The sequence below is a fragment of the Thalassophryne amazonica genome, chromosome 8, assembly GCF_902500255.1.
Source record: "Thalassophryne amazonica chromosome 8, fThaAma1.1, whole genome shotgun sequence".
NCBI classification, from domain to species: Eukaryota; Metazoa; Chordata; class Actinopteri; order Batrachoidiformes; family Batrachoididae; genus Thalassophryne; species Thalassophryne amazonica.
Genome location: NC_047110.1, coordinates 16,088,821 through 16,104,587, shown reverse-complemented (window position 1 = coordinate 16,104,587; position 15,767 = coordinate 16,088,821). Strand labels below are relative to the sequence as shown.

Here is a 15,767-nt window from a genome sequence, read left to right as displayed (position 1 = left end):
CTGAAAGATATCCATCCGGGAAGATTTTTGTGCAACTACTGAAGGATTATATCTAGAATTTTTCTTCCTGTTCTTGTTTTGTGTTTGAAAGTTCTTTGTTGTACTTGATTTGATCATTGTTACTGTTTTAATGGCCTAAGCAGTTGGTATGCTTGAAGTTTTTTCCTCAGAAACACCAGAGGGAGTTTTTTCCCCTTATCACTGTTACCAAAGTGCTTGCTTGGAGGGGTGTTAGTTGGTAAAGTTAGACCTTACCCTTGTGAAGCACCTTCGGGTGACTTACTGTATGTTGTGCTTTGATGCTATATAAAACAATAGTGAGCATATATAGAATTGCAACTAACCTGGAGAGGGGGGATATGCCCTGTAAAGAAGGGAATGAAAGGCATTAAGAGCAAGACACAATACCTATGAATGACGGAGCATGGTGGAATGAGGTTTGCTAGTAGAGGTGGTAAAGGTAGATGACTTCAAATACGAGGGCTGTCCATAAAGTATAGGTCCTTTTTATTTTTTTTCAAAAACTATATGGATTTCATTCATATGTTTTTACGTCAGACATGCTTGAACCCTCGTGCGCATGCGTGAGTTTTTCCACGCCTGTCGGTGACGTCATTCGCCTGTGAGCACTCCTTGTGGGAGGAGTCGTCCAGCCCCTCGTCGGATTCCTTTGCTGAGAAGTTGCTGAGAGACTGGCGCTTTGTTTGATCAAAATTTTTTCTAAACCTGTGAGACACATCGAAGTGGACACGGTTCGAAAAATTAAGCTGGTTTTCGGTAAAAGTTTTAACAGCTGATGAGAGATTTTGAGGTGAGACTCGCTTTAAGGACTTTTCACGGTGCGAGACGTCGCGCAGCGCTCTCAGGCAGCGTCATCAGCCTGTTTCAAGCTTAAAACCTCCACATTTCAGGCTCTACTGATCCAGGACGTCGTGAGAGAACAGAGAAGTTTCAGAAGAAGTCGGTTTCAGCATTTATCCGGATATTCCACTGTTAAAGGAGATTTTTTTAATGAAAGACGTGCGGACGGTCCGCGCGTCGGGACGCAGCCGACGCAGCGCGGCGGCACAGGAAAAACACCTCCGTGTTGATAACCATTTGTAAAATCCAGGCGGCTTTTGATGGCTTTCAGTGGTGAGTATATGAGAAATTGTTTAACAGCTGGACATGTTCTAACTTGTCCTTAAGGCTTCCAACAGAGGTGTTTTTCCTGTGGCGGAGCGTCACGGCGGCTGCGAGCCGACGCTGCAATCCGCCCGCATGTCTTTCATTAAAAAATCTCCTTTAACAGTGGAATATCCAGATAAAATGCTGAAACCGACTTCTTCTGAAACTCCTCTGTTCTCTCACGACGTCCTGGATCAATAGAGCCTGAAATGTGGAGGTTTTAAGCTTGAAACAGGCTGATGACGCTGCCTGAGAGCGCTGCGCGACGTCTCGCACCGTGAAAAGTCCTTAAAGCGACAGAATCACCTCAAAATCTCTCATCAGCTGTTAAAATTTTAACCGAAAACCAGCTTAATTTTTCAAACCGTGTCCACTTCGATGTGTCTCACAGGTTTAGAAAAAATTTTGATCAACAAAGCGCCAGTCTCTCAGCAACTTCTCAGACAAAGGAATTCCGACAAGGGCTGGACGACTCCTCCCACAAGGAGTGCTCAGAGACGAATGACGTCACCGACAGGCGTGGAAAACTCACGCATGTGCACGAGGGTTCAAGCATGTCTGACGTAAAAACATATGAATGAAATCCATATAGTTTTTGAAAAAAATAAAAACGACCTATACTTTATGGACAGACCTCGTACTTGGTTTCTTCTTCTTTGTCTTTCGGCTGTTCCCGTTAGGGGTCGCCACAGCAGATCAATTATTTCCATCTCACCCTGTCCTCTGTATCTTCCTCTGTCACACCAACCACCTGCATGTCCTCCCTGCACATCCATAAACCTCCTCTTTAGCCTCCATCTTCTCCTCCTGCCTGGTGGCACCATCCTCAGCATCCTTTTCCCTATATAACCGGGGTCCCTCCTCTGCACATGTCCAAACAATCTCAATCTCGCCTCTCTGATTTTGTCACCAAACTGTCCCAGCTGAGCTGTCCCCTGATATGTTCATTCCTAATCTTGTCCATTCTCGTCACTCCCAAGATTATCTCAACATCTTCAGCTCTGCCTCCTGTCTTTTTGTTAGTGCCACTGTTTCTAAGCCGTACAACATAGCTGGTCTCACTGTTGTTGTCCATTCGGCTGCTCCCGTTTTGTGTTCGGGGTCGCCACAGCAGATACAACCAGATCCACATTGATATTTGGCACAAGTTTTACGCCGGATGCCCTTCCTGATGCAACTCCAGTGTTACCTGGAGAACACACACAGCAAGCATATCTCCACCTCTCCAGACTAGACAAACTTGCTCTCTACTCTCACCACATCACAATGTCATCTGCAAACATCATAGTTCATGGGGACTCCTGTCTGATCTCATCTGTCAGCCTGTCCATCACCACTGCAAACAAGAAAGGACTCAGAGCTGATGATCCTTGGTGTAATCCCACCTCCACCTTGAATGAGTCTGTCATTCCGACTGCGCATCTCACCGCTGTCACACTATTCTTGTACGTGTCCTGCACTACCTAACATACTTCTCTGCCACTCCAGACTTCCTCATACAATACCACAGCTCTTCTCTTGGCACACTATCATAAGCTTTTTCTAAGTCCACAAACACTCAATGTAACTCTGGCCTTCTCTGTACTTCAACAGTATTCTCAGAGCAAACATTGCATCTGTAGTGCTCTTTCTCGGCATGAAACCATACTGCTGCTCACAGATCTTCACTTATTTTTTAAGCCTAGCTTCTACTACTCTTTCCCATAACTTCATGCTGTGGCTGATCAACTTTATGCCTCTGTAGTTACTGCAGCTCTGCACATCCCCCTTGTTCTTGAAAAGGAACCAGCACACTTTGTCTCCACTCCTCAGGCATCCTCTCACTTTCCAAGATTTTATTAAACAATGTGGTTAGAAACACTACTGCCATCTCTAACTAGACATTTCCATGCCTCCACTGGAATGTCATCTGGACCTACTGCCTTTCCACTCTTCATTCTCTTCATAGCAGCCCTCACTTCTTCCTTACTAACCTCTTGTACTTCCTGAGTTACTCTCACCACTTCATCCAGCCTTTTCCCTCTAATTTTCTTCATTCATTAGCTCTTCAAATATTCCCTCCACCTTCTCAGCACACACTCCTCACTTGTCAGCACATTACCATGTGCATCTTTACCACCGTAACCTGCTGCACATCTTTCCAGCTCTGTCCCTTTGTCTGGCCAATCGGTACAAGTCCTTTTCTCCTTCCTTAAGCCCAGGTTACACATAGACGGTTTTGTCGGCGGGTTACGTAGACCGAAGTTCGCGGTAGTTCCGGCTGTTTTCGCTGTGGAAAGGGGCGGAGCATTTCGCCGGCATTTTGTGCACCGTACTAGCCGCAAATACGTGGATAAAATGCTGCTAAATCCGCCGAATAAAGTGGAGTTTTGACGCCGTAGCATCCGGCACACGTCAGGCAATGGGGGTTAATACCCAGTTCTATCCTTAACAATCGCAGGTTAAGATGCGCGTGAGAATGGCGGTGTTCTGCTGCCACCGATAATGCCCTGTGTTCCGCTGGATTTCTCCAGGTAAATCCTGTGTTCCTCCAGGAACTTTTGCATATAGGCACCGCCGCCCAGAGTATAATAGGCTGAAGCAGCTCACTGCAGGGGAGGGAGATCATCTCTCAGCCTTTTCTTTTCTCTCCTGTTTCCCCTCCTCAACGTGTTGCTTGTCTTCACCACAGGGCTACCCTCTGCTTCTGAACCAGACCTCTTGGTAAGTCCTTGCCGCTGCCAGTTTTACTTTAGGAGGCATACTGGAGCTTCTCTGCAAAATATCTGGAGCTGGCCACGAGTGAGAGGCCTGCATGCAGCGCGCTAGCGTTTTTATACTGACCGCTGCCTATCGGCCGTTTGGAACGCTGTTAACTGGGAGGTGGCGTTTAGAACAGCGTACTGTCCGTTAGCGCCGCCGTTTTGTCTGCCTCTGTCGCCAGTTAAAACACCTTTGAGGACGCCAATGTGGGCTCTATCGCTGTTTTACACGCCGTTGGTTAGGGATACAATGCCGGCCGCCAATTACGTGGTGTAAGCTGCGGCACTACAGGAAGGGCGGGATGACACGGCGATTAAAAAGTATCAAACGCCGTTGTTCGCGTTGTTTCCGTCGTCAGGCCACTTCTCCGGGAGCGCTCCTGGAATTATTCGATATGTTGAATAATTTTTTCGACGATTCCCAGTGAAGCCGGAACCAAACCACGCCCCCGTGCGCCGGCGTTAACTACGGCGTTTGATCCCTAAAACAGCCCGGAGGAGGCAAAATCTCTGCCGGATGCTTTCGGAGAGTTTACCGTCTATGTGTAAACGGGGCTTTACTATTCAACTTCTTGTACAGCTCGCAATATGCCTTTTCCATCGCTTTTGCCACTTCTCTTTTCGCCTTATGCCGCATCTCCTTGTACTCTTGTCTACTTTCTTCATCTCTCCGACTATCCTAAAACTTTTTCACCAACCTCTTTCTCCTTATGCTTTCCTGGACCGCTTCATTCCACCACCAAGTCTTCTTGTCTTCCTTCCACTGTCCAGATGCCATACCCAATACTGTCCTAGCTGTCTCCCTCACCACATCTGCAGTACTTTTCCAGTTGTCCAAAATTGCTTCCCCTCCAACCAGTGCTTCTCTCACCTGCTCCCTAAATTTCACACAACAGTCTTTCTCCTTCACTTGGCTACAGTGGGAAGGATATATAAACCTTATATACCTTATATAAACATACGAGGGCTGTCAATAAAGTAAGGTCCTTTTTATTTTTTTCAAAAACTATATGGATTTCATTCATATGTTTTTACGTCAGACATGCTTGAACCCTCGTGCGCATGCGTGAGTTTTTCCACGCCTGTCGGTGACGTCATTCGCCTGTGAGCACTCCTTGTGGGAGGAGTCGTCCAGCCCCTCGTCGGAATTCCTTTGTCTGAGAAGTTGCTGAGAGACTGACGCGGTGCGGCGGCACAGGAAAAACACCTCCGTGTTGATAATCATTTGTAAAATCCAGGCGGCTTTTGATGGCTTTCAGTGGAGTGAGTATATGAGAAATTGTTTAACAGGCAGGACATGTTCCAACTTGTCCTTAAGGCTTTCAACAGAGGTGTTTTTCCTGTGGCGGAGCGTCGCGGCGGCTGCGTCCCGACGCGCGGACCCGTCCGCACGTCTTTCATTAAAAAAATCTCCTTTAACAGTGGAATATCCGGATAAAATGCTGAAACCGACTTCTTCTGAAACTTCTCTGTTCTCTCACGATGTCCTGGATCAATAGAACCTGAAATGTGGAGGTTTTCAGCTTGAACAGGCTGACGACGGCGCTGAGAGCGCTGAGCGACGTCTCGCACCGTGGGAAGTCCTTAAAGCGACAGAATCACCTCAAATCTCTCATCAGCCTTAAAATTTTCACTGAAAACCAGCTTAATTTTTCGAACCGTGTCCACTTCGATGTGTCTCACAGGTTTAGAAAAAATTTTGATCAAACAACGCGCCAGTCTCTCAGCAACTTCTCAGACAAAGGAATTCCGACGAGGGGCTGGACGACTCCTCCCACAAGGAGTGCTCACAGGCGAATGACGTGACCGACAGGCGTGGAAAAACTCACGCATGCGCACGAGGGTTCAAGCATGTCTGACGTAAAAACATATGAATGAAATCCATATAGTTTTTGAAAAAAATAAAAAGGACCGTTACTTTATTGACAGCCCTCGTATAAGGTCCCACAGTTGATAGATGTCAGAGCACAAAACAAAGATGAAGTCAAAGGAACTGTCTGTAGACCTCTGAGACAGGATTATCTCGAGGCACAAATCTGGGGAAGGGTACAGAAACATTTCTGCTGCTTTGAAGGTGGGAGAAGTTACAATCCATCAGGACTCTTCCTAGAGCTGGTTGCCCTTCTAAGCCGAGCAATCAAGAGAGAAGCGCCTTAGTCAGGGGGGACCAAGAACCCGATGGTCACCTGTATGGTAGAGTGGCCAGACGGAAGCCACTCCGCTGTAAAAGGCACATGGCAGCCCACGGAGTTTGCCAAAAGGTACCTGAAGGCTTCTCAGACAATGAGAAACAAAATTCTCTGGTCTGATGAGACAAAGATTGAACTCTTTGTTTGGAGGAAACCAGGCACCATCCCTACAGTGAAGCATGGTGGTGGCAGCATCATGCTGTGGGGATGTTTTTCAGCCAGAGGAACTGGGAGACTAGTCAGGATTGAGAGAAAGATGAATGCAGCAATGTACAGAGACATCTTGGATGAAAACCTGCTCCAGAGCACTCTTGACCTCAGACTGGGGGACGGTTCATCTTTAAGCAGGACAATGACCAGGGTTGTGAAAACTCCAGATCTAAGGAATTCTGTGGATTTCATCATGGGGGGGGGGGGGGGGGTTAGTAGATTGCCTTTATTGGCAAGTAGTGTCAACTCAGAACATAGCGCCATTTTGGGTTGGAACTACTGAATGAACCTTTTAATGTTTTCAACATTTTTTTAAAATCATTTAACCCCATACAGCAACACATCCAGGTACAGGTACTATCAAAATAAATATAAAAAGTTAAGCTATCAAATTTACATAAATTTACAATTTATGATGATTTATTTAATTAATTTAAAGCCTGATTTATGCTGCTGCTGCTCTGTAACACCGTGTCGTGCAATGACGTGTGTGACAGTTTTAAAGTTCTCCGTCTCTGGATAATTTTTTTTCTGGACTAATTTGACCCTCAACAAGCTTTTCTTTCTTCAGTCATCACCTCCAAATCAAAGGTAAACTGTACAATTTCCTCTTTACCTATTTTGTGTTGTAAATGTACAGACTTTTCTGATCCATTTATCAGCATGCGAGTTATATAATATGATCGGAGACGAAGGATTAAAAACAGAAAAGTGCCAAATCACAGTCTTTTATGTCTGATTTAACAGTCTTCATGAATTTCATGTAGTTTAATTGTCGTGAGCTAATGCATAATTTGATTTACAATTAAAAGGAAAATCATTCCAGGTCCTACTTCCATGTCATATTCTGTATTTTCAACATTATCATTACATTTCAAATGACAGGTTGAATATACTTGTAGGTTCATTTAAATATGCACTTCTTTTGAGATTTTTTCCTCCAGGAGATGCTGAAAATGTATCCATCATCCATCCATCCATTGTCTTCCGCTTATCCGGAGTCGGGTCGCGGGGGCAGCAGCTCAAGCAAAGCCGCCCAGACCTCCCGATCCACGCACACCTCCCCCAGGTCCTCCGGGGGAACCCCAAGGCGTTCCCAAGCCAGCCGAGAGATGTAGTCCCTCCAGCGTGTCCTGGGTCTTCCCGGGGCCTCCTCCCAGTGGGACGTGCCCGGAACACCTCTCCAGCGAGGCGTCCAGGGGCATCCAGAAAAGATCATTGTATCATTGTATTGTATCATTAGATACAAAATGAATTTGGTTTCTGTGACCCCTGCTGCTCCACCCAGACCCCCCCACAAATTTTCCTCTGATGTCACAGTTTTCATTTCACAGTCCTGTTAAGCACACAACCACCATATCAAGGAGTGGCTTCAGGACAACTCGAAATGTCCTTGAGCGGCCCAGCCAGAGCCCAGAGTTGAATCTGATTGATCATCTCTGGACAGATCTGAAAATGGCTGTGCACCGACAGTCCCCATCCAACCTGATGGATCTTGAGAGGTGCAGCAAAGAGGAATGGACAAACTGCCCAAAGACAGGTGCACCAAGCATTGAGCAAAGGGTGTAAATTGAATCATACACACTTGATGGAATTGGGTGCCTCACCAGTGGAATCATCAGTTGATCACCACCTGTCGTCAAAATCATGTTGTCATTATGGGGTTTTGTGAGGGGAAAAATGAATTTACTCCATTTTGGAATAAGGTTGTAACATAACGTGGAAAAATAAAGTGCTGTGAATTACTTTCTGGATGCACTGTAAAATGAAAATATGCCTGCACATGCTAAGAGCAGGTGTGTGTAATGTTTTCCTCTGTTTTAAGACTCAGCATATCCAGCAGTGCAACAAAGTTCAGCCAGAAACCATAATTATTCTGACGCAAGTACAACGTGCATTACTGCAGCATATCGGGCCTTCAAGTGTAACTTAAACACATGTGCACATGCATCTCATTGAGGTGCATGTAAGCGTTTGTCAACATGCATGACCCCACGCTTCCACAGGTGACAGCGGGGGAGCTGGGGCCTCAAGAGAGGACCTTGAAAAGATGACCCAGGTCTAGGGTTGAACTTGTACTTGTGGGGTTAACTTGTACTTTGATCATTTATTAACGAGGTACTTTCTAAACTTGAATAGATTTCTCAATACAAACTGACTTTTAATTGAGTCTTTTTATGGTAGTAACTGAGCACAAAGATCTAGAATGCACCTTTGGCTTTCCACAACTTTCCCACAGAGAAGAAAAACCCTGAAGGAAGCAAGAGATTGATTAAAATAGTAAGTTTGTCAATTGTAGTTGTAGTGTTGTAATTTGATCACTGCTTATTAACAGACGAACTTGCATTAAAAAAAAAAAAAAAAAAAAAAAGTGAGTCCAATGTTACCCACTACATGATAACATGTTTAGTTACAGTAGATGATAAGTTACAAATGCCTCCCATCCAAAAACTTAAATTCTGATTAATTTGGTTGTAATTGTTCACTCATGTTAGTTTGGTAGCCAAAATTTTATCATCCCTTAATGCAGAGCGCGGGCTGAGACGCTAAAGTCACTTATTGTTTAATTTCAGCTCCATTGTGGTGGTGCACAGACGTATGAACCTGATGATATAGAACCTGGTTTTGCACTAACTAGATGATTGAAAAGACAGCCTGGAAGTGAAGGTTGGAGTCTGTAAAATAGACTGCACTGATGAGTCAGGCTGTTGAATCCAAATCAGTCAGTGAAATAGAACTTTACCCTTATCCCACTCCAAAGCTGATGCATCTCCAATCTCCCAACAAAATGCCCCCACATCCCGCAATGCAACTTTTTGAGTTCAAAGTTCCGATGTCGACCGAACTTCACTCCAGAAATAATACAGCGTGAGTTCATCCCCCTTACTTCCAGTTCAAATCCTTTCAGTTCCAGTGCTGATTAAAGTGTAGCTCCATGGAGTCGTGTTTGGTCTCTTTGTTAGATGACTATCTAGCTACATAGAGTAAAGTGTCAAGACCAGTGTAGGGATTCAGGATCAAACTACCAACAACTTGCTCAGTCACAGCAATATTCTTTATAACTCTCTGGGTCGGTGGCCACACTGGTTGCCATTGTTCTTTCATCTTTTTATCACTGTTTTCTTCCAGATAAGACCAAACAGAAATCCTGACCAGCTTTCAGAAGGACCTGAAACCTACTTGTCTGAAGTCAGTTTTGCAGGGCAAGTTCAGTCCAAATAAACAACCCAGTGAAGAGGCTGATGACCAGCCTCCTGCTAAGAAGAAGAAGCTTGACTTCATCTTCAAAAATGTTACAGAGTCCTCTCTGGGTGACTCCAAACAGGTTCCATCCAATGAAACAATCTTCCCAGGAATGTAAAACGGCAGGCAAAACTGGCAAGGATCTTATTTAGCTGAAAGCAAAGTTAACATTCCTAACCTTAAGGTTGAGGACACAGAAGCAGAGACCCAGACCACCAAGGAACCCTCGACCTCTTTCTGCCCCAACTGTATCAAACTAAAGAAGAGGAATTCTGGAGCTGGAGGACGAACTGTCACGCCTTAAAGGAGAACAGGGAGATCCAGTCAACAGGCCAATGTCAGAACATCCCCCACCTCAACAGGATCAAGCTCCACCCAACCCTGAGCAAGGACCAATTGAAGACTTTCAAGGTAAGTTATTAAATGAAGGATCCACTGTTTTACTTGAATCTACTGGATTTCTGAGACTCCTGATTTCATTTATTCTTTGTCAGAATTCTTGAGCAAATTATGATGTGAAATTAGTTTGACTTACATACAAATGGGTATTTTTGCAAAGTGCTATGAGCTGCTGCCTGATGTTGAATGTATTTGGGTTTGCATGGGATGGAGCCTCTGACCCCTACTCAGGTAGTTCTGGATGAAGATGACCAGGATGTGGACTCAGCTGATGAATCAATTGCTGCAGATCTCGTGATTTCTCCAGAAGACTCATCAAAGCTTTCTTCTGGAGGAGGCAGGCGCATTCGTCGCTTCAAGCAAGAGTGGCTGAAAAAGTTCTGGTTCCTTCGCTACTCACCAACCCTCAATGAGATGTGGTTGCCATGTCTGCCGACAGTACACAGTCCAGTCATCCCGCACTTCAGCCTTCATCATTGGCTCCAAGCAGGTTTTAAGATCCATACCATCAAGCTCCACAGCCAAAGCAATCTTCATAAAAGTGTTTGCAATTGTATAAGCTTCGCATGCATCCAGAGAGACTGAGGAGATGTGCAAGAACATGATGCTGCTTTTCAATGCTGCATACCACTTGGCCCTGGAGGGTCGTCCTTTTTCTGATCTCCGTCCGCTAGCAGAGCTTTTAAAGAAGTGTGAGCTCAAAGTAGTAGACCAGTACATGAATGAAGGAGACTGTCAGATTCTCATCCATCACATTGGTCGGGCTTTAAAAGAAGACCTGGCAGAGAAGATGCGCCTGTCACCCTTTCTAAGCATCATTGTAGATGGCCAAAATGATGAGCTTTTCTCAGACATGGTGGCAGTCTATGTTCAATTCCTGACCAACGAAGGTTCACCCACGACAGAGTTCCTATCCATGCAGAGACTGAGCTATGACCAGTTTGGATGGATATCTACAGGCTATGGATCGTGCCTTTGGTGTCTTGGGCCTCAGCTTTCAGGACTTATTGGTGGTGGGTCTTGGGGTGGATGGGTACCAACCATTTCTTTAGGAATGAGAGCAAATCTGTACAGTTCTGTCCAAAAGACTTTTCCTTGGATTCTGTGCCTTCCCATCATGATCCATCGGCCTCATTTAGAACTGCTGGATGCCATTAGTGGGAAGGAGTTGTCCTGCCTTGAGAACCTTGAAAACAATTTAAAGCAGCTGCTTAGTTTCTATCGTTACTCACCTCGCATGATGGGGGAGCTGCGGTCCACAGCTCCAACACTGTTCAGAGGGAGACGGAGGTTCTTGGGAGACATCAGAGCCATACGATGGATCATAGGAGAACCAATGTTCTCAATGCGCTGATCAAAGATTATCAGGAGGTAATCGTCCATCTGAAGGAGATCAGCACCAGACACAGAGGGCTGATGCTGCTGCCATTGCTCTCACACCTCGTGCAGTTTCTCATGGACTACCAGTCAGTAAAGCTCATCTACTTCCTTCTAGACATCATTGCTGTTCTCTCACGCTTAGCTTTGACTTTCCAGGCTGAGTACTTGCTGGTATCACGGGTGGAAGCCAGAATAGAGGATGCATTCAAGAGATTGGCCAGTTGGCGGATTGTCCTGGAGAGTATTTGCAAGAGTTTGAGGAAAATTTCCGTGAAAGTTTCAATGGCATTGCCCTGAAGAACCTTCGTGTTGCTGAGTCAAAGTTTCAGTCGATCCGAGGAAAAGATCTGCAAGCAAGAGCCAGGCCATACTCTCTCAAAGGTTGGGACCTGCAGAGCCCGATCATTTATCAAAGCTTGCAAGGTCCTAGACCTGTCCAACTGGGGCCTCATAACCAAGAAGACCTGCAGGCCTATGGGGAGGAGGAAATTCAGATGATATTCAACCATTTGGAGTCTATTCCCTGTGCAGGCCTGGAGGCTTCCCAGGGTAAAACTGAAGCCAGGGGGAGCCTGGTGGTGGAGAGTGGAAGGATCTGAAAGCGGATTATCACAGTATCAGCGGATTTAGAGAGGTTGTCAGTCACATCTGTAGGTACAAACAACGTTTTCCTTTGCTGAATTATATTGTGCAGGTTGTCAGGGTTCTGCCCAGTTCCACGGCATGCTGTGATAAAGGCAGAGGATCTCTGCAGAGGATGTGTAAAAACAGTCATTCCCGGTTGACCCTTGAACAGATGAACGACCTTCTGACCGTGAAGGTTAATGGACCACCAATCGCCAACTTTGACGGGAAGCGAGCATTGGATAGCTGGTTTGAAGAGAAGTCTGGAAGCAGTTATTCCCTCTCAGCTGAGGTATTAAGTCGAATGTCAACTGCTGATCAAAAGTCTGTTTTGCACAGTGTTGATGTCAATACTGAGTTCTACCCTGACGTCTAACATTTATAGTGCTGAGTCAAACCCAACACAAAAGAAGGGCTTTCCCAAGTAGTCCACTTATATTTTTTATTATTTCTTTGCAGTTACTCTACTCTGTCCACACCCTAATATTGCATGCTTTAAATTAAGTTAAAAACATACATACATGGATTATTTTCTTTTCTTTCTTTGTAAGTTTCTTGTTGTTTTTGGATCTGTGCGTGCTGAATAAATTCATTCATTCACTTTAGGTTTATTAGAGGACCCAGTACAACGTATCCTTGGTATGAAGGTTTTTTTTTCGTGATTGTGCGGCGCCGGCGTGCCTTGTCTGGAAAGCTAGCATACGTTTAAAGGACGAACACCGAGAATACTTGAAAGGAACACAATAAACGTCTTTGGATTTATGACAAGAACAACCCTTCAGAAATGAAAGGCATCACACTGGTGCTTCATAATCCCTAACCACACACACACACACACACACACACACACAACCTATTGCATTAACCATAAAAGAATTAGACATTTTTATGCAGTCTCTCCAATTTCTGTGGCCATAGGTGATTGGACAACTAACATCGTTCAAAATATAAGGAATAAATAATCACTTTTACAGCCATTTTTTCTTGAAACAGGTTAGGGAATGGTTACACAAACATTTCCATTTCCAAGTCACAGACAGTCTTGGGCTTCAGCGACACAAATTATTAAGAAATACAGACAGTATGGTACTTAGGGAATAACCCCGTTGTGTCTGATTTGCGGACGTTAATGCTGGATTTTACAGTCGCAAATTGGGTTTTACAGTAAAACATATTTGCGATCATAATCCAGCATTAATGTCCGCAAACCTTCAGACACAACGGGGTTGTTCCTATTCTAATCCAATTTCATCGTTTGCACGGTTTATTTTTCTGGAATTAATTCGGTTGGCGAATCTTACAGTATCAACAGTGTCTTTATGCCAAACTGGAAATTCTGTGAGCAGATCCACAGATTTCTCCATCTCCTCAACATCGAGTAATTCTGTATCAGAATCCACAATGCTTTTGTATGATAGATTAAATTCACCCATTTCGGCATCATCGTTGCTGCACTAGTTTCTCTCGCTCTCAGCTGACAGCGCCATTATTGACATCTGCGTAGCAACGCGGTCAGGGCGCGGAGTAATGCATCAAATGTGAAACGGTCGAATATTTTGCCACCGTCGACGTGATATTTTGTGGCCGGAAATTTCACACGATTAACTAGTCAAATTTGCGGAACAAATGTAATTTGATTAGAATGTGTGGTAAATCTGTCTGGAGGAGGCACTTCTCAAAAAGAAGGAAAACTCATGAGGGAAGTCTGCAAGACACTCCGAGTAATAGGCCTCCTGGATTCTTAGCTGATTGGAGAAACTGTGCAGTGTGAGTTACACAGCTTCATGATGAAAGAAGGATTTTCTTAAAAAGAAGACGTGAAATTTCAGGTACAGTTTGCCAGAAGGCAACTGGAGATAAAGCCTACATTTGATCTGTTTCGTTGTATGAAAATCCATCAGGTATGTAGCTCTCTCTCGCTCTCTTTTTATCAGGCTTGGTGGCTAAAGACGTCTGAACGCAAATGCAAAACTCAGACAAGCAGCTCTGTGGTTCAAAAAGGTTTAGTGTCCTTTCAGGCAGAGGTCGGTACACGTAAAGGCAGTCCAAAACAAACAGCAGTACATCAGGCAAAGGTGGAGTCGGGTACACAGGCAGGTGATCAAAAAACAGTGAGGCAAACAGGACTAGGAAATACACACGGAGCAGAGCTGGAAAGAAGGCACAAGGCGCATCGATCTGGCAAGTGACTAGTGAAACCTGTAAACTTTAAATACACCCAGGTGGTGAGCTACACATTAGGAACAGGTGTGTGCCCGGACAGAGTGAAACGCCCATCACCAAGCACCAAAGGAAAAGACAAGAGAGAAAGGGACAGAGAAAACCCAAGCAGAAAAAGACCAGCAAGATAACTAACAAACAGAAAAACTAACAAACACAATAACTAAACAGAGCAACAAAGTTATAACAAGAAACAAAAATCCAAACCCTGACTCTCTCCTTCCTCTCGAGAGTCACAGTTTTCAGTGAAACATCGTATCACTGTTACTCTGTAAAACTGTAGTACCGCCACCACAGATTCAGGGGGATAAACAGCCTTACAAGGCAAAACTGAATCGGTGTCATCAAACATATCTGTTCATGATTTCACAAAAACACTTCTCCCAAATTATTTCAACTTGCACCCATACCACGCAATGTTGGGTAGGATTACTTTGAAATGTAATCCAAAAGTAATCAGATTACAAGTAATCCAACTGTATGTACATACATACATGTAATCCACATGTATTCTTTCAAAGTAATGCTGCCCAACCTTGCGTACCAGGTGGTGACGTGCACACCAGGATCGGTTTGGGCGTCTGTCTCTGGTCCTGAACGAACCATAAACTGTGACACTAAAGAGACAAACTGTCTGAATGTTTGGACTGAAGCAGCTGGAGTGTCAGGGTTTTTAAAAGTTTCTATTTGTATTACAGGAGCCCGTTTGATGATGTAAATACATATAAACTCTATATTATCTGTCCTTTTGAGAATGTTTTTATGGTTTTTATTTTAATGATGATGTGCCATAATAACTGAATGCAAAGACAGAATACGTCTTTTTCTGCGCTCACCTGTCTGCTCCATTTTATTTCCCTCCAACATGCAGGTTTTGTTTTCGACTGTGTCTCTTCTGGATTGTCAAAAGAACATTTAAAAAACAGAGAAACTGTTAAATTACACTATGTAACACAATTTTTGTTCCTGGCTTCTAAGTGTTATATTTCAACTGCTTATGTCTAAAGTCTATGGAAAAATGACTACATTCAGCACAAACTTTGATTTAAATTTTTTTTTTAACGTTCTAGAAAGTTCTAAAAGTTTCTTGAAATTTCTAGATAATTCTGGAAACTTCTAGAAAATTCTGGACAGTTCTAGCAGTTAAAGAATATTCTAGAAGACTACTCAGTAGTAGTGAAGGCGAATCGAGAATATTATTGAAAACAGACAAATTTCAAAATATCGTCCTGATCACAGAAGCAAAGTTTCTGTGGAATAACAGCTATTTTCTATTTATTTAAGGCATAACAGGTTAGGAAAACACACTGTGTTCCCAGGAACAAAACAAAAATAAAAATTTGTTACATAGTGTTATATGGTGTAGGGTGGTTTCCATGAAACGTGGAGAAAAAACAAAACACCATCTTTTTTTTTTTTATAAAGGGGGTGCTGTTGGTTTGGGTGGGGGTGTGCACCTACTCATCTTTACTTGACAATTCTGTGTGCAGTGTCAGTGTTTGAATGTTTCAGTCTCTTACGTCGAGTCTTCATCAAAGCCCAGGCTTCAGTCGCATATTTAATGTTTAAAGGCTGCATGATTATAACTAGCACC

At 44.1% G+C, this 15,767-nt stretch overlaps 1 pseudogene; it reads left to right on the top strand.

The window, feature by feature from the left end:
- The first annotated feature begins 414 nt into the window (after positions 1–414).
- LOC117515459 lies at positions 415–12,366 on the top strand (annotated as a pseudogene).
- The last annotated feature ends 3,401 nt before the right edge of the window (positions 12,367–15,767 follow it).